This window comes from Rhodnius prolixus, unplaced genomic scaffold (genome assembly GCF_049639745.1).
Source record: "Rhodnius prolixus isolate KJV_2025 unplaced genomic scaffold, Rpr scaffold_4, whole genome shotgun sequence".
NCBI lineage: Eukaryota > Metazoa > Arthropoda > Insecta > Hemiptera > Reduviidae > Rhodnius > Rhodnius prolixus.
Window position 1 is genome coordinate 47,512,428 of NW_027411614.1, and position 18,961 is coordinate 47,531,388.

At 36.4% G+C, this 18,961-nt stretch overlaps 1 protein-coding gene across 4 annotated transcripts in view; it reads right to left on the reverse strand.

Annotated features, from left to right (window-relative positions):
- Positions 1–18,961, reverse strand: part of CadN (neural cadherin) — a 1,042,724-nt gene that overhangs the window by 655,491 nt on the left and 368,272 nt on the right. The gene's annotated exons all lie outside the window — the stretch shown is intronic.

Sequence of the window (18,961 nt, forward strand, 5' to 3'; positions counted from 1 at the left end):
CACAGAATATGGTTTCACTATTAGAGGCTACCAGTCCAAAAGACTTTAATTTAAATGTCCTCCATACTCAACTAATAAAAGACAAGACCTACTACCAAGTGAATTCAAGTACTACTTGAAAGATATTCAAAACTACTGGGGCTGCCTCATTAACACTTAGAAAATACTTTTTGGTCCAGATAGAGGAAATAAATAAGAGGATTAAACGGGGAAGCGGAAGATTAAGTTCTACCCGGTTAAGTTCTTCCAAAGCAAACTAAGTCCTGCATATCGTTGTCTGGAGCGAACGAATTAAATGCTGGAAATTGTACACAAATATTGGATAACGGCCAAAAGATATGTTCCAAGTCTTTGGCTATATTAGAAGAGCCTTTTCTACCGTAACTACTCCTTCGCTTAGATAATCTCTTCTAACCCAATTCCTGGCCATTTCCACAAAACTAAGAACCAAGATAAAGTAGTTCATTTAATTCGTAAAAGAATGATTACATGGTAATTACAGTAATTTTTAATTTTCAGGAATAACGCCTGATATCCTGGATTCATATATAAATCTTGGGTAGTATAATTTCCATAACTTTGTGTGCAATCAATCCTTGGAGCGCTAAAAGTTCTCCAAGAAAGATTACTTCCTATTTTTTTTGGCGTTTATTTTTGCTACAATCAGCGCGTTGGCGCTATTAAGTAACAGTGATAACAGTAACAATAAATAACAGAAGTATACGAGTGGAGAAGTTACCCAATGGTAACACTCCAAAACATTAAGACTGTCTCTTTTAAGGCGTCTTGCCCGGGTTATCAAGAAGAGTTCTTAAAGAAAGATTTTGAGCTAGAGGATTGATATGAGATTGCAGGTTGAAGTGGAGTTTTCTGTATCTTGTTTTAGTGACTTGTATGACAAAAGGAATGTTAAAGTCAGGTTGGAGACATAAAATGGAGCGTGTACAATAGTTCGAAGTATTTAGATTGAAGGAACTGAATCCTTTGGAGATTTGTGCGTTTGGTTGAACCCCACAGCTCTATTCCATACGCCCAGATGGGTTTCAAAGTAGAAGTATAAATCAGTCTTTTGTTGTCCAGAGAGAGTTTTGATCTATCGTCTAAGAGTCTTTTGAAGTAGTCTATAGCGTCTGTTTAGTTCTGTTCTTTTAAGTCTAGTTTGGGGGGGGGGGGGGTCCAAGAAAGTCTTCGGTCTAAGTAAAGCCCAAAGTAGCGGGCAACGTTCACTACTGGTAGAGGTGTTAGGTTATAGAAGACTGGAGGAGGAGTAATGCGACGAAGAGTGAAAGTGATATTTTGAGACTTGATTTCATTAAGCTTAATAGCCCATCTCTTGAACCACTGTTCTAATGACTTCCTATTTAGGGTTCAAGTTTCAATCCCATGGTGGGTTCTATCCAAAGTTATTATAAGTTAGTTTCCAGTTATTTTCCATTTCTGACATATTTAATCCACAAATATAAACCACTTGTTCGGATTCAAGAACCTATTAATGGATATTTCCGGCAAATAATCGATATACTATAAGAATCGATATATAAAACGGAAGGACAAATTTATCTTAAAGATGAAAGATCAAATGTCGTAACAAAAATGACGAAGCATCTAAACGAACGAATTGTAAAAAAAAATAAAGAAATCTCGTAAGATGAAGAGCGACAAAGGTTGTAACGAATTACGTGTAATAGAAATACTAAACGATCCAAATAGGCGAAGAAAACCAATCAGAATGTCGTGTATTTCTTCTAAGAAACTGAAAAACAGAGAGAAAGATTGGCCAGTTGCCAGAACTAGTTCACGAGATATTGTGATTGGGAAAAGTGACCGGAATTGTATGACACAAAGAATACACTGCCGGCTAGATACAGGAAGGAGGGATACAGCCAAGGAGTTCTGGGGGGGGGGGAACTGGTCTGTATTAAAGTGCAGTGGAAAAGGGCTTTTCTCCTACTGTTTCTGTATAAGAGTGGGGATGTGTGAAAATGCGAGAAAGGTCTCCTTGGTGAAGGGAGAAAATTCCTCTCTCACACAAAAGAAAAAAGGTTTTGGGTTGGAGAGGGGCAAAAGGGAGTGGTAAAGTAGGGGGGACAGGATGTTCGCGAAGAGGTTATTGAAATAAGAACAGCAGTAAGGAAGTACATAGGTACTTGGACAAACAGACAAGCGGAAATAGAAAAGACTCATATGACTTCCTGTTACAACCATTAGGTTCTAAACCAACCAATCCACTTCAAAATAACCTATTTCATTCTTACTAAAGACATACCAGTTTAAAGGAACTATACATTATCCTCAAATGACCATCTTAGAGCAGCGATTTTTCACCGGGTATACCGCCAAAAAGTGCCAAGATATAATAAATAGACCAACATGAGACAAAAAATTATAAATTTAAGCACAGTATGACGTCAACTATCTTTTTATTAAAAACTCCATGTTTGGGAAAAAAGAATTTATGTCAGTTAAGGGGCACACCAATACTTGGGGGGGAATAATGACGACAAACGAGAGAGTGTTCCTTATGAACCATTTACAGTTGCAAAATCTTTATGGACTTTTTAATTAACAAACTAGTTGGTGGAAAAAACTTGTAGCGTAACCATGGAGATGGAGGAGACTTTACCCTCCCCTCTTGATCACTCTTTAACAGCTGATTATTAATTACAAAAGTAGGACAGCTTTGCGGGTATCTCATATACACCAAGTTACACCAAGGATAGTCCTGGTTAAACTGGCTGACTAACTCTATAAAGAGCTGTGGATACAGAAAGAGCGTTTCACATAGACTACTCTATGTTCGGCCAAGCGAATCTACAAAGCTTGGCTTTTGAATGGTGAATGTACGTATACAGGAGCTTCAGCAGCTACAGCGACGTCACTCTCTAGTGCTCAAAAACTCCACATACACAGTAATCTTTCATACGTTCAGCACCACGAAGCAAGAAGCATTTTAGTGGCGCACTTATTAAAGAGCATTAAAAAAAGGCTTGGAAATTTTGAAACTAAATTTGTCTTTTATTGCAGAGAGAATCACTAATATTTTTTTTAAAGGCCATTTAATTTTTTTTCCAAATTAGGGAAAGGTAATTAAGGAATGCACACCAGTAATCCTGTTTGGTTCTAAAGATTGGATAATCCATCAAGCCCCAGCATCAATGAGTTTGCAAGGGCCACACTCTTATTCAAGATCAACTTTTTGCTTGTCGGTCACAAATTAAAGTACCAGTTTCTTCAAAAGAACAATGATATATTGAATGCAGGAGATCCGCAGAAGTTATTTCTGGGCAAAAAGATAAAGTTAGGACATCCAATAAAGAGAGAAGAAGGTGGATACGCCGAAATGAATGCATTGTTGGGATAACCTGCCGAGAGGGTTTATACCTTTAAGCCATGGTTACAGCTATCTGATAAGTATAAGTACACTTTTGATCGTAGCAAAAATCATTGAAGTTTTTAGCTGAAGTGACATAAATTCTGTAAGTTGGACACGTCATATCCTCTCCACCATTACTTCAAAACATGTGTTTCCTGTGACAACTCGAAATTTTAAAGTTTTCTGCAAAGTGCATTACTTTCTCTTTCAGAAAATGGACAAAAAAAAATTAACCGACAATAATAAAAATATTAGGCGCCACGGTAGCCGAGCGGTTAGGAGGCGAAACCTGCAAAACTAATATGTATTGTGGTACTGGGTTCCATTCCCGGTCTTTAGGCCTTGGATTTTATTTAATTGTTAATAAAAGAAATTTACAGTAAAGTAATGTTAGGCGGTTATAGACTAGACCCGCAATGCTAAGATGTATTGTTGGTTTAGTGGGTTCCATTCCCGGTCTTTAGGACTTGGATTTTATTTAATTGTTAATAAAAGAAATTTACAGTAAAGTAATGTTAGGCGGTTATAGGCTAGACCCGCAATGCTAAGATGTATTGTTGGTTTAGTGGGTTCCATTCCCGGTCTTTAGGCCTTGGATTTTATTTAATTGTTAATAAAAGAAATTTACAGTAAAGTATGTTTGCTAGTCGCCTCCGTCCACCACATCTAATTGGCTTTACAGTTGGACGTAAAGCTCGCCTGAAAAATAGGCAATTACTTTACTTTGTTTTAATAAAAAATATTTATTTACTTTAACTGTAAAAAACAGAAGAAATAAATAAAGGATATGGTGATGGCAACAAAGCAGAAGATTTGAAGATGAAAAGGATAAATAGGCATAGATTTCTGTTTAGAGTGAGCTAAGTTTAGACTTATCCGGCAAATGGATTGCGGTTATAGAGTTCGGCAGTGATATGTGATTAGTAAAGCGGCCTGTTTACATACATACATATATATATATATATATATATATATGTGTACACATTGTGATAGCATAACAAACACACAATACGGTGGTTAGAGTGATGGATGGGCCAAAGTGTGTGCCGCCAGTTTGAATAATACACCCCAGACTAAAGGCGGCACACAATGAGCTAGGATATCTATCCAACACTGTCTATTATAGTGTTCACACACTATAGAGTGCAACTACTCACAACGACCAGACACTATAAGCATAGTGTCAGTAACCCGTCAGGTACGTCGTCCATATCTCCACACACACACACACCTCTATTACGTCACTATTCAGCCAGAATTAGGAACCAACTTACGTCATTTCTCAGGACTTCCTTCTCTAATTTGTCAACAACTATTCAGAAACTATTCAAACTCAAGGATAAAACTAAGTTCTAAAGGGGGTTCCTCCATCCAGTGCGAACGTTTTCCTCAAATTTCAATAAATAAATACGCGTTAAAACAAAAAAAAAAAATCACTCTGCAGGGCAGAGGTCGCCAAAGTGGTGCATATAAGACCCCCAGGGGTCTATTTAACAAAAGTAGGGGGTTGATCTGAGCCAGAGGGTCGATTGGGGGTCGAAGGAGAGACAATTTCGTTCCCAATATAGCGAACCTTGCAAAGATACACAAGGCACACCCATCTTATTAATTAAGAAGCAATACTGTAGTTACTTTACTTACTTATAATTACTTATTATTTATTTATTTTTTTTAATCTTTTATTGGATTTACCACTGCAACGGTTGTTGCAACAAGCAAATATGGTAAAAGAGAAAAAAATACGTGAAAAACACGAGTAGAGAAGGCACCCAGTGGTGTCACTCCAGTAACGTGCTCTTGCTATACTGCTCTCACGATAAGAGTAGATCACGAGGCCATCTTCTCTACAATCTCCTTAGAGGATTACCTGGTAATGTGGGAGGAAGATAGGTGTTCTATGAGAGGGTTAGGAATGAGCTGCTGTAGAGGAATAATGAATTTGAGTAAACGAGTGTTAGCAAGATCTGTAATGAAAGGTATTTTGAGGTCATTATGGATAGTGAGGTTAGATACATAGAACGGAGCGTTAAGAAGTTTTCGAAGTTTTTTTTTTAACTGTAATGTCAGAAGGCGTAGTGAGTTAGAACGTTTAGTCGATCCCCATACTTCTTCGATGACCAAATAGGTCGCAGTACCAGACGGTATGCTGAGTTTCGAACGTTTGTCAAGTAGTCTGGCGAGAAGTTTTGTAACGTTGGATAGTATCTTGTCTTTTCAGTCTAGTATGGGGATTCCATGTCAACCGTTTGTCTAGGTACAGTCCAAGGTAGCGTACTTTGTCCACAGTTGGTATAGGAGTTTGGTTGATAGGTAGATATAAGATGATAGGAGGTAGGATTTTCCGTCTGATAGTATTTAAAGTATTTAAATTTCAACATTAAGATATTTTTCATCAAACTATTTGTTACATAATGTAAAATCACTTTAAACAAATGTTTAAAATCAAAATGTACAAACACAGTACCTAATAGACAGTTTTATTTTAATTATTTGAAAATTACTTTTATGGGAGTCGATGGAGATTTCGGAAAATTATATAGGGGGTCCATGATCAAAACAGTTTTGGGACCCCTGCATTATGCTGACAACTTCTGGTTGTTACAGCGAAAAACCTTCGGTCAAGGTGGCAGCGATATTGTCAAAAAAAAAAAGGAAGTAGGTACTTGGACTAATAGACAAGCGGAAACAGAAAAGACTCGTATGACTACTTGTAACAACCTTTAGGTTCTAAACCAACCAATCCTCTTCAAAATAACCTATTTCATTCTTACTAAAGATTTACCAGTTTAAATTATCCTCAAATGACCATCTTAGAGCAGCGATTTTCCAACGAGTATGCCGTGAAAATGTGCCAAGATTCATGGGAACTCCGTAAAACATTTCATTATAAAAAAATTGGACATTCTATCCAAGTAATAGAGGGAAAAAATTTAGTTGACGATAACTAGTGCGTATTTTAGAAGAGATACAAGATTTTTAGTCAAAGTTTGATAAATAAGAAGAACTAAGAACGGAAGAGAAGGGAATAAACGGAGACAATATAAAGAGAGTACTAGGGTACGGTGAATAGCTCTGTGTACGTGTGCCAGGGTTGATTCACTCCGAAGTATGAAGGAATGGGAACAATGGAAGCGGACTTCCTTCAAACACAAACGAAACAAAAAGGAACAGGACACAAAAAAGAAGAAGAAGCAAAAGGAAGGAAATCGTTTGCCATAAAAAGAAGATCATCCTATGATCTACTTCTAAAGAGTGGAGCAATCATTGTCGCACAGGATTTCTGGAGATGATCCTTGAATGGGAGTGTAACTGCTATCTGATCCTGGAGGAGAATCGCGGACAAAAGGAGGGTAACGCCGTCAGAATAACTTTCCACATTATTGACCTCCCCTCTCTCTGTCTTTAACCCACTTTCCTTCTCGCCCTCCCGTCCATCATAAATGCTAGAGGGTCTTCATTTCGTTTTCTTATTTGTTACAACTTATTGGCCATTTTTCCCCTTTCTTAACATATACAGTTATTGTTAGAAAGCAATATATCGTCTATCCGCAAGAAAATAAGTGATCAATTTTTCTTTTCTTTTTTTTTTGGAAAAATACGGCCAGAATTTTCCACACGTTTCATAAATCTGGAGCAATGGTACTAAATAAAGTGTGGAGTTCAGGCGCAGCAACGTCATCACTTCAGGGGAGGGAGTATATGAGCTATAGACCTTGCTGTAAACCAATAAAGAAGTGTAATTCTTACTGTCAACTGTGCGGCCTAATTGCTTAGAAGGGTGATGGACTAAGTACCATTTTTCTAGGCCCAATCAAATCCCAAGAACACTTCTCTTAAACTGATAACAGCAACAAAAGAACCTTACCATACAAACAAGGTCAGCGGAGGTACAACTCTTGAAGTGTGCAGCAACCATTTGGGTTTAGCGTAAACTCTATCTCAAATCAAAACCTAAAATCACTTAGTAAACTCCCCCAAGAGACTGGAAATTGGTTGGATCTATACAACTTGAAGCTGGACAGCTACTACTTTGAATGCACCAATGAGATTTCACTGTAAATTTAGCGAATGGAGTCTCCGCAAACAGGTGTACCAATTTACTTCAGGAATTTTTCACTACTACTACTACCACTACTATTACTTGAATACTCTTTCTTGTAAATCTAATTAGAGTTAATATTGTCTAAAATTCAGAATTTGAAAAAGGGCAGAAGTCAGAACCTTGAGACTGTAGTAAGATAAAGGAGTGTGAGGGTGCCCACCAGTTTTTCCAACAAGTTCTAATGAAAATGGAAAAAAGAAAAGCTATGTGAGACAACTTCCAAAAAAAAAAAAAAGTCATTAATTTCACATTATGAAAATCACCACCATCCATACAGGATGTGGAAGAGCGGTTTTTTTTCTTTTGTGAACATTTCCATTCTGGGAAATTTATAATTGCAAGATGAAAGTGGCAAGACTGAATGGGTGGACCAAAAAAATCGATGAAGGAATCCACAAGAAAGAATTCACTCTACATCACTGGCTTGTTTTTCATTTTCATCCTGAATATTTTCCCTCCGTCCCTTTGAATAAAATAGAATGCTGCTGACAAACAAGGACAGGCGGGTGAAGCAGGAAAAGCAGAGTTAACGTGAATGAAAGATCTTAAGCACGCTTCCAGCGGGAACCGCTGCAGAGTAGGTAATGGAAAAATGGGGGAAGAGGCGGGAATAGACATGGAGTATTAACCCCCGCCCACCATAGTGTGTTTCTTACACCTAATCTTGGCCAATGAAGCTTCCAAAAAACTTGCTCATCTTAACCTTAAAGATTGTCTGCCAGCTTCCCACCACTTCCTTGATCTACTTTAAAAAAAAAAAAAAAAAAATAGCAAGCTACTGGAGCGAAGGAAGTAATCTAATATTCCCCATTTTAGTTATAAGGATGAAAACATCGTTTGAATTCAACTTCCTTCCTTTTATCACCAACAGCTAATATTAAACCCAACAAGAAACTTTTATAATTAAAAAAAAAAAAGAAAAAATGAACGAACTTCATAAAAAATTTGAAATATTAAAAAAATATATGTTTTATACACATTTCTTTCAAGACCTCAAGTTCGAGACTTTCGACTTTATCACCGTAATTTCTGTAAACTGTCAAAAGAATTAATAAAAACCAATATTGCCTAATCCATATTAAAATCCATCCGTAGTTTTTATTATTCCTCACTAGAATAAACCAAATATAGCAAAAGAATAAGAATTTAATAAATACTGCAATGAAATACCAGCAGAGAGAGACAGTAAGTACATAAAGTACCAGGGAAGAAGGATATTAAATTATATATTTTCAATAAATTTATTTATGGAGATAGAAGTGGAAAAAGCACTCTCGTTAAGCGACCATATTTGTTTTATGGTATCCATCTTGGATACTTCTTTTCAAGTGAAATATTTTTTTATTGCCATGGCTCTTCGTCAGACCAATGGAATGCTCCAAAAAAGAACGAATATTTAAATAACAGTACAAGGGTCCTTTTTAGCCAATAATTAACCATTTTATTTAAGGATCCGTTTTTTTTTTGTAAACGTAATTTTGGTTTCCGTATTGTTCAATGCAAAAAAAAAAAGTAAAAAGTGCCTTCCTATTTTCGTATTTCTTGTTTTTCACTAAGGAAAATGTGCATGTAAAAGAAAAACAAGTCTAGTTTTCCTATTGCCCAGTTTTCACCAGGTTTACTTTAAGCTCTCCTATGGCCAAAAGAGTGGGAGAGAGAATTCGAGCTTAGAAAGAAATTCCACAACCTAAAGTAACCAATAAGAATTGCCTGGAACGATTACAGATTTTTTCCAAAAATGGTTCTAAACTTTCGATTTTTTGTTTAGTAATGAAAATAATAGACATTTTTATCTCTCCCCTCCGTTGAGCGGAGTCGGTGGTCAAAGGGTTGAAAAGGGAAGATATGCACCAGTGTTCCTCGGCTCCATACTACGAGAGTGAATCAAATATGAACCGAACTTTTGCTTTAAAACATTTATTCCTACACCAAATAAAATTTTGAATACACCTTATTTTTCTTTATAATCTCCTCTTTTATTTTTTCCATTTTTCCCACCAAATCGGACGTTTTTTAATCCCGTCAGCAAAGAATGAATCTGGTCGTGTCAATAGCCAATTGCGCAAGAACGTTTCTAAACCATCGTCGTCGTCAAAGTGAGACCTCTCCAGGGGTGTAATGATGCACCCACGTCTCATCACAGGTGACAATGTGCCTCAAGAAATCAACCCCCCCCCTCTGTTCGATATCGGGTCAAAAGTCTTTAACGGACGTCAAGACGTTTTGCTTTTTGCTCTTCTTCAAGGAACCCACTTGAACCCACCGTCATTCGGAAATGATTGATTGGGCACTCCCGTAAGATTTTCCGACGTGTGTAGCAATATCCCATAATTGTAAGGCCGGCGGTCTCCTCCTTCAATCATCTCAAGGGATCGCAAGAATAATTCGCGTCACTGGATTTTTGGCCGAGGTCGGCGTGCAAGGGTGTCATTTTGCACTGGCTCTCGGCCATCGGGAAAATTTTTTTGTGCCAGTCTTAGACTTGGGTCCTTGAAAACTTTTTTTTTTTTTCAGCAAACTGTGCAGTTAGTTAGTCGACGCAAAATTTCGGCAGGTTTTACGCCCTGACCGGGGACAAAAATTTAATAATAATGCGTTGCTCAACAGACGCCGGTACCTCTTATTCAGACATGGCGCTACTAACAGCCAAACCGCTCTGGCGAGCCGGACCGAATTACTCCCCTCCTCTTAAAAATTATGACGACCCTTTACTCACTTCACCAAGGGAGCGTCAATGAGAAAAGTCCGGTTAATATTTGATTCACCCTCGTCTTCCTCGATGGAAGACGTAAAGGATGTAACGAGGGTGGAAGAGGTGCCATCCGAGCACGAGAGGTTTTTATGTGACGAGACGGCGCCAATGATCAAGCTGTCGATGCGCCGGGGGAAAAAAATAGAAATATAAAATAAAGACACTTGAACAAACAAAATTATTCAAACTAACAAAAGGGACCTTCAAAATAAAATCAAGTTAAGATTTAAAACAAAATTATAATAATCATAACTGCAATGAAATATTTAATGTTGGTGGGGGATACTTCAGGTAAGATGTGTTCTATAACCTCAGCAGATGAAATGGTTCTCGAGCAGTTAACAGGCTCATTCATTGTGGGCATTGTTTGAGGATAATGTGTTATTTAGAACGAGAAAAGAAATGGAACATGAAATACATTATTGAGAATGTGAGTTATTACTAAAAGTGGTGTGGAAAGAGAGAGCGAGAGAGAGAGAGAGAATTATATGAAAAAGAGAGAGTAAACTATCTGCCTGATTTCCAAGAGATTACTAGCGCTCGCGGCGGTGATGATGGAATCAAAAGCAATGATGGGAAACCATCAAAATAACAGCCACTACGCTGAGATACTACACTCACGTATCATCAGTAAATCTTGTCTAATTGCGCTAGCTCTCTTGATTGCCTTCATAACAAAACAAAAACTCCATCAGTCTCTCACCGAATGTGTGTCGGCCAGTCTGTCAGTACATCCCACGCAATCTCTCAAATGGCCGAACAAATCCACGTTTGCACGCACAAATCCACCCACTTCTGGACAATTTATATAAAATAGAACGAATGTGCTTTGCATTTTAATATATAAATACATATGATCCAAAAATTTGAAACGAGAGAAGCCACAAAATATTTTGAAAATGACATAATTATTTGATTTAAAAGTATGTTGTGTTTAATAGCATGAGTATATTTATTGGCGTGAATGTATTTATTGGCATGAATGATTTTATCAGAGTACGTGTATTTATTGCGAGAATGTTGGTATGAATGTTAGGTTTAGGCTTTTAATCCGGGGATGAAAGAAATTTATAAAAGTATTTCAACCCCCCCCCCTTAGGTTTAAAATTCATTTAGGATTAGGTCACACTTTTAGAGTGTGCAGGAACATTTGTTAAAAGTACTGCACACATGAGTTAGATTCTACGAAAATAACCTCCTTAGGATAGACTATACATATACATGAACTAGATTAAGTCAATAGTTAACTTTAATAGTTAAAGCAAAACCTAAAGTACTTTTAATTGCTTGAATTTTGGAAAATATCAACTTGTGAAAATAAGGGATGGTACAATCGGCCAGATCGCATTCCCTTTTCGTCGGCTAGACCGATGATGTAAGAGGGGAGCGCGTTCTGCTTCCGTTAGCCTAGGCTCCACCTTGCCTTGCTAAGCAAGATATGTGTGTGTGACAGCCCGATAGGACAATAGGGTACCATCCCAGCTCTAGTGGCCTTTGTATGAGAAAAGAGAAAATGTGTGGTGGGCGCTAATGGCCACAGACATCGATGCGCCGGCAAAATAAAATTAAAAAAAAAAAATTATTTGAATAAAATCAGTAATCACAATGAAAGGTCTTTAGGAATTTCATTTTGAGCCAGAAATCAGAAATTAACAAGAGAAAGAGCATCTAAAAAATGAACTGCTGGCCATTTTGGCTACAAAATGGACCTAATCGATCTCTAATCTCTAATCTGAATCTATTCTAATCGATATCCGCCTTCAGGAAGCAAATGATTAATAAAAAAACGTTATGCTGAAAACAAAATCGGCTTTCTCTAAATTTAATTGCCTATTAAAAACCCTTCCAGAACGAAATGAAAAGCTCCCCCGCCCCCCACAAGGTATACCCATTACGGTTTGAAGAGTACGAGAAAGGAAATTATCTTTAGCATTAAGTGGTTCTGCCCTGGAAGATAGACAGCGCTCCATAACCGGTTCTACAATGGTCCTATGAGGAGCTTTAAACACGCATGAATTGTTTGAACTCCTCCGCTGTTCTGCACAATTCTAACAGGAGCCAGTCTCTTGTTATGTTTGCATTTCATTTGATATCGCCCAAGGGCGAATCCCCCAGCATCTTCCGTCCAACTTGATAAACATTACCACTACCTCATCTTCCCCATAGTTCTAGGAATCGTTGTATGTTTTGGCCTCTTGTGAAAACGCATCCCTATTATATTCGGCGTCTATTTTCCAACTCGACTCACTACTAATACCGGCTGTGTGCACACTATTGTTCTAGCTAACTAGACACAGAACAGAGCTAGTCGCAGTTATAAGATGTTCACTTGTATAATAATAGCTCTAGTTTATTTCAAGTAAACAGCCCTAGTCAAAAATTAAATCAGTGTGCCTTTGTTTCACCCTTTAAAATCTTCTCTTTTTTTTTGGTTTTCAGATTTATTTCGGCTTCTAATTTTCGGACAGAAGACACAGTAAAAGGAAGTAGTGAGATCAAATACATGATGAAGATTACATAAATTGGTTTGAGTAGTCGGGTATTGAACATATTAATAGATTTATATAATAAGGCAACAATAGTTTTAAAAGACCACTCAGGAGAATACAGGGTAGACGTCACACAGGGTGTACTTCAGGGAGACTCCTTGTCACCCCTGCTTTTCTCTTTATATATTAGTGACCTAATTCTCTTTTTACAAAATAGCGGCTGCAAAGGCATACAAGTTAAAAATGATGAAGATATTTCGGCTTTACTATACGCTGACGATTTGGCTCTAATTGATTATAGTTGGTCTGGGATTAATAGTAAATTAAAGTTTTTATCAAAATACTGTTCTAATAATGCCCTTACGGTTAATATTTCTAAAACTAAAATTGTACCATTTAGAAGAGGCGGTAGAATTAAGGAATCACTAGCTTTTTATTATAATAATGAAAAAATTGAAATTTGCAATAGATTCAATTATCTAGGTGTTACTTTTTCATCTTCAGGGGTTTTTTCGGTGGCAGTAGAAGAGTTTATTAAAAAGTCAAAGATCGCTTCAGCCAAAGCTAGAGATATATTAATTAAATCCAAATCGGACGCTTGGGAAACAAAATTTGAACTCTTTAGATCATTAATTAGCTCGACCTTACTCTATTCATCTGAGATTTGGGCACCATTATACTGCAATAGAATTGATATAATAAGTACGCAATTTTTTAAAACAGTTTTCAATTGGCCCCGTAATACTGCCAACTATTTGGTTCGTTTAGAAACAGGCGTTGATCACCTTGAAAATTTGGTTATTAAGAGAATGTGTAATTGGTTTATTAAAGTGAAAAAGATGGAAGATGATAGACTGCCTAGAATGTGTTTGCAAAAGTTGGTTGAATTGGACTCTGCGCCTACAAATAAAATACAATTTAATTGGTTTTCACAATTTAAATCAAAACTAATACCGATTGGAGCTGAAAACATTCTTCACATGACCAATGTAAATTTAATTGAAAAAGAAATTTCTAACATCTCAGAGAAAGTTAAAAATAATAATATTTCAATAGATATCAACTCTGTATTCAATTCAAACAGTAATCCGTTATATAAACATATAAGCAATCTAGGTTTTAGAGAATATTACTTAGAGATCAGATCTCCAATAATAAAACATAGAGTGATAAGCCAGTTAAGGCTTGCTAACCCTTTAGATGCAAAATTATATTTTAGAAATCACAGTTACAGTTTTAATGATGAGATTATATGTGATCTATGTAATTTAAAGGAACCTTGTAATGTTTTTCATTTTCTATTAGTCTGCCCTACATTTAAAAACATAAGAAAAAAGTATTTAGACACATATTTGAAATCTAATTTGGAAAAAGAAGAAAATTTACAAAATTTACTTGTTATAAATGATTTAAAACAAATGGATAATTTATTTTATTTTGTGACTTCAGCTTTGAAGTTCAAAGATTTTTCTGATAATTTGTGAGCTGTTTTTTATTATTATTACTGTTATTATTAGTTAGTTATAAGTAATTATTTACAAAAGTTTAAACAAGGGTAATTTTTTATTTATTATTGGTTTATATAAACTGTTTCATATTATTTTAGTTAATGTTGTTTTGTTGGAAGATTTATATTTCTTTTATTTTCCTTTTTGATGTTTTTTATCTTTTACTTTTTGTATTATTATTTTTTGTGTTTTGTTTGTTTTTTCTTCTTTTTCTCTATCTCTCTCTCTCTCTGTCAGATTATACACTCTGATTGTATTGTTTTATTCAGGAGAACCAAACTCCATTTTGTATGGGTCTTCCCAAATACAAATAAAATTATTATTATTATTATATTATATAAGATTACATAAATTAGGAACGGTTTCAGGAAACTGCACATATAATGAAATAAGATATGGAAATGATGGAAATATTAATGAAACCACTTTCAATATAACTGCAGGGACATCATAACTTCTAAATGTATTATTACAAGTTGGTTACATTATAAAGACCAAAAGAGATGGTTTTTACGTAAAAAAAATAAAGAAGGGTGTAGGGACACCAATTCAGAAAAAAGTTCCTCGACGGATAACGGAGGTGGCAAAAGATGATCTAACCAACTGGCTGGAAGTAAATGATTAGCAATTTGTGAAGGGTTTACAGCGATCATTTCCTCTCTGGAAGTTACGTGCACTATGTTAGTTCGTAATTATCTAGTTTGCGTTTGTACGGAAGTTAATAAACTGACTTTACAAATTCAATAAAAAAGAAGAAAAGAAAAGTCTGGTGCAAACGACTAGTTACAATCCCCTACTAGTTACAATCCCCTACTAGTTACAATATAAACCCTATTTTGCTGCTGATAGAAATATAAAATTATACCCCCAATTGGGATTGAAGACAATTATTCTTGACCATAGGCAGGAGGCGCCACGGTGGCCGAGCGGTTATAGGCTAGACCCGCAACGCTAAGGTGTATTGCGGTACTAGTCTAGGCTTTGGATTTTATTTAATGGTTAATATGAGAAATTTGTAGTAAAGTATGTTAGCTAGTCGGTTATAGGCAAGACCCGCAAAGCTAAGATGTATTGCGGTACTAATCTAGCCCTTGGATTTTATTTAATGGTTAATATGAGAAATTTACATTAAAGTATGTTTGTTAGTCGGTAATAGACTAGACCCGCAAAGCTAAGGTGTATTGCAGTACTAGTCTAGTCCTTGGATTTTATTTAATGGTTAATATGAGAAATTTACAGTAAAGTATGTTTGTTAGTCGGTAATAGACTAGACCCGCAAAGCTAAGGTGTATTGCGGTACTAGTCTAGCCCTTGGATTGTATTTAATGGTTAATATGAGAAATTTATAGTAAAGTATGTTTGCTAGTTGGTTATAGACTAGACCCGCAAAACTGAGATGTATTGTTGGTTTAGTGGGTTCGATTCCCCGGTCTTAGGCCTTGGATTTTATTTAATGGTTAATATGAGAAATTTACAGTAAAGTATGTTTGTTAGTCGGTAATAGACTAGACCCGCAAAGCTAAGGTGTATTGCAGTACTAGTCTAGTCCTTGGATTTTATTTAATGGTTAATATGAGAAATTTATAGTAAAGTATGTTTGCTAGGCGGTTATAGGCTAGACCCGCAAAACTGAGATGTATTGTTGGTTTAGTGGGTTCGATTCCCCGGTCTTAGGCCTTGGATTTTATTTAATGGTTAATATGAGAAATTTACAGTAAAGTATGTTTGTTAGTCGCCTCCGTCCACGACACCTAATTGGTAGTTGGACGTTAAACCCCGCCTGAAAAAATAGGCGATTACTTTATTTACTCTTTTTTTTCCTTACCATAGATAGGACAAGTAAGAAGGGAATTTTATGCATTTTCATTTTTTTTCTAGCGTCAGGATTGAAAACACAATCTGCACAGTTGCAGTACTTCGTATTCTACCTGGAAAGGGGTCAGAGTAAGTGAAGGATAAAAAAAAAAGCCACCTGATCAACAATAGGTAACACCGCCATTCACATAAAAGAAGGTCCAGTGAACATTAAAGTGGTCAGTGAAGCGGCTTAACAATCCAGCCACTAGTAGGCTACTTTCGTTAACTTACAAAGTGGTCACTGCTCACAAAACCACTGCTTTACCAAATAAAAGTACCAAAGCCTTTTTATAAATAAAATTTCAATTGTTATCCTCCTAAATGGAGAGGGTGATCTTACAACTAACTGCAAGAGTATTGCAAGGTTGTCTTTTAACATAAGAAAATGAAAATATTAACAACAGAAGAAGAAATGGTGTTTTAATGATAGCTCTCATCCTTTACCAACAATAAAAGGTGGACCAATTTTACCATAATCACTAACTGGCGAGTAAGCAGAGTATAGTTTGATACTGCACCAGCAAATCTTGGCAATTCTGTTCTAAAAGTAAGTTTTAGTTTTGGAATGAATATGGACAGTGTGGAAATGGAATAAGAAAACTTAACCGGGTCACAGGAAATGGTAGATGAGTTTTTGCAGAATAGAGTTGATCCACCTATATGATGGATCACCTGCCCTCCAAGAGATTTAGTTTCCAAGACGGAAATTAGTAAGTGCAATACATGTAGCAGTCTGCTCGGGTGGGTGTAGAGATTATGAAGCTAGGACTTGTAAGTGGGAGATCACCGGTTCGAATCCCGCGTATGACTTCTTTTTATTTGTTAGAAAAATTGTTTACAGTAAAGTATGAGCTTCCGCCCCCCCCCGTCCACAATGTCCAGCTTACTTACTTCACTTCAATCTGTTGTGTTCCCCACAGCAGGGAATTGACCGAGTCGAAATTCTCCAAACAGAGCTTTTGCCTAACGTAAATAATTTGGCGGCAGCTCAAAACAAAGAATAATGAGCGAATGTTCTGTCTGTGACGGAGAAATATCACATCCAGGTAGTAAATTTTTCCCTTTGCAAGAATATCAAGTTAGAAGAAAAAAAAAAGTTATCTGCAATCAAACTTTAGAAAGATAGGTTCCAGTAACTTTTTCGACGGTTACTACGTAGTACACCCAAACACTGGCAGCGAACTTGGAAACAAATTGTTCCATAAGAATGTGTTTGCTTTTGTTCTGAACAAATAGGAACAAACTTCAGGGTCCTCAAGAAGAAATACGGTTTTAAATACTAAAACAACTTTAAAGAACAATTAACAATGTTCCTTTATAGTGAATAAGTAAGTGCAAATGTCAACCACATTAGTGCAATAGCGATGCACTGCGCTAATGGCGTGCGCCAGCATTAAGGCAGGTGCTGGTGCATACTACTAGCTGATTGCATTATTGTAATGTTCCGCTGCACACACCCCCTCAAAGCCGGCCATATAAATTTCCACTATTAACTATTTAACTCGAGGATTTTCCCGTGTGGAGAAAATCACGTAGCACACATTCTGATGATCACTATTCAGCAAACTATAAAATGAATATTCCATTGGCCGGGGGGATAACCCCTTCAATCCCACACTCACCCTTACAGTTACCCTAATTACCTATCTATTTAACTACTAATAGTTTGCCCTTTATAGTGGGCACTCCTCTTTGCCTCTGTTGCATTCTGCTAGCCTGAACACATGCTCCTCGACAGGGCTGCAGCAATTAACGCATATTTTACTACTTTACTTCGGCCAGTTTCTCAACTCTAACACCGCCTTAATGATTTTTCTACAAACAGGTCACTACAGTGTTATCTCTCCTGATAACTTGAACTTTGTTCCATTCTCCGTCTTCATATACTATTAGCTGACCAACTCACCGACGCCATGATGACCCTAGCTATCAATGGTACATTCACTATTTAATATAAATTTTACTCCTTATTAATATTACAGATCATGCTCGAAATGGCCTCCGCCTCCACCAATAGAGATGCATAGACATGCTCTTTCCTGCCAATTGTCCCTTACTGCCAAAGAAATAGATTCGGCTTTTTCGGTTTCATACTTCTAGAGTAATGCAGAATCAAAAAAGTTGACGAAATATTTTCCTGAAGTAAAAGAAAGTAAAATCTAGATCATTGAATGGAAGTGAAACAGCACCATTTTATGTACTGAATAACTGTGCTTTTATTGGTGAGGGAGTGGTTTACAGTGTCCCTACGTCATCAGCTACAGTCCGCCCATTTCGCACATCCCGTTCGCCAATCAGATTAGCTAATCGTTTTTGGTAATTATTTCTAGGAAAAATACTATTTAAATTTTTTTTACTAATTTTTCCCCCATAGGTATTTGATAAATTATCGAATAATGCAATAAAAATTGATATCGTAAAAGTGTCCAAAATAAACATGTTTTGAACAATATATTTCCGGTTTCTAGCTTCTAATGTAATGCAGAATCAAAAAAGTTGACGAAATATTTTCCAGGAGTGAAAGAAAGTAAAATCTAGATCATTGAATGCAAGCGAAGTTGGTGCCTGTATCTCGCTTCTGGAAGCACCGAAAAAAATTTACAAATTAAATTTGGATTTCTAACAAAAAACTAAGGGAACACGTATTTTTTAGTTTTTTTCTAGCTATCTTAGTTTCCGAGAAAAAGTCCTTATCCATATAGCTTGGGACACCCTGTATATAAATAAGAACATTATGAGTTATTTATCGTCTCATTAACCGACTAAAAAATCAGCCATTCGGCGCAATTAAAATTATAGTGAAACCATTTGGGGAGGAGAGAGTTAAATTTATGAATGTCCCATTTTAAATTCTTAGCTAAAAGTATTTTATAAATAGAA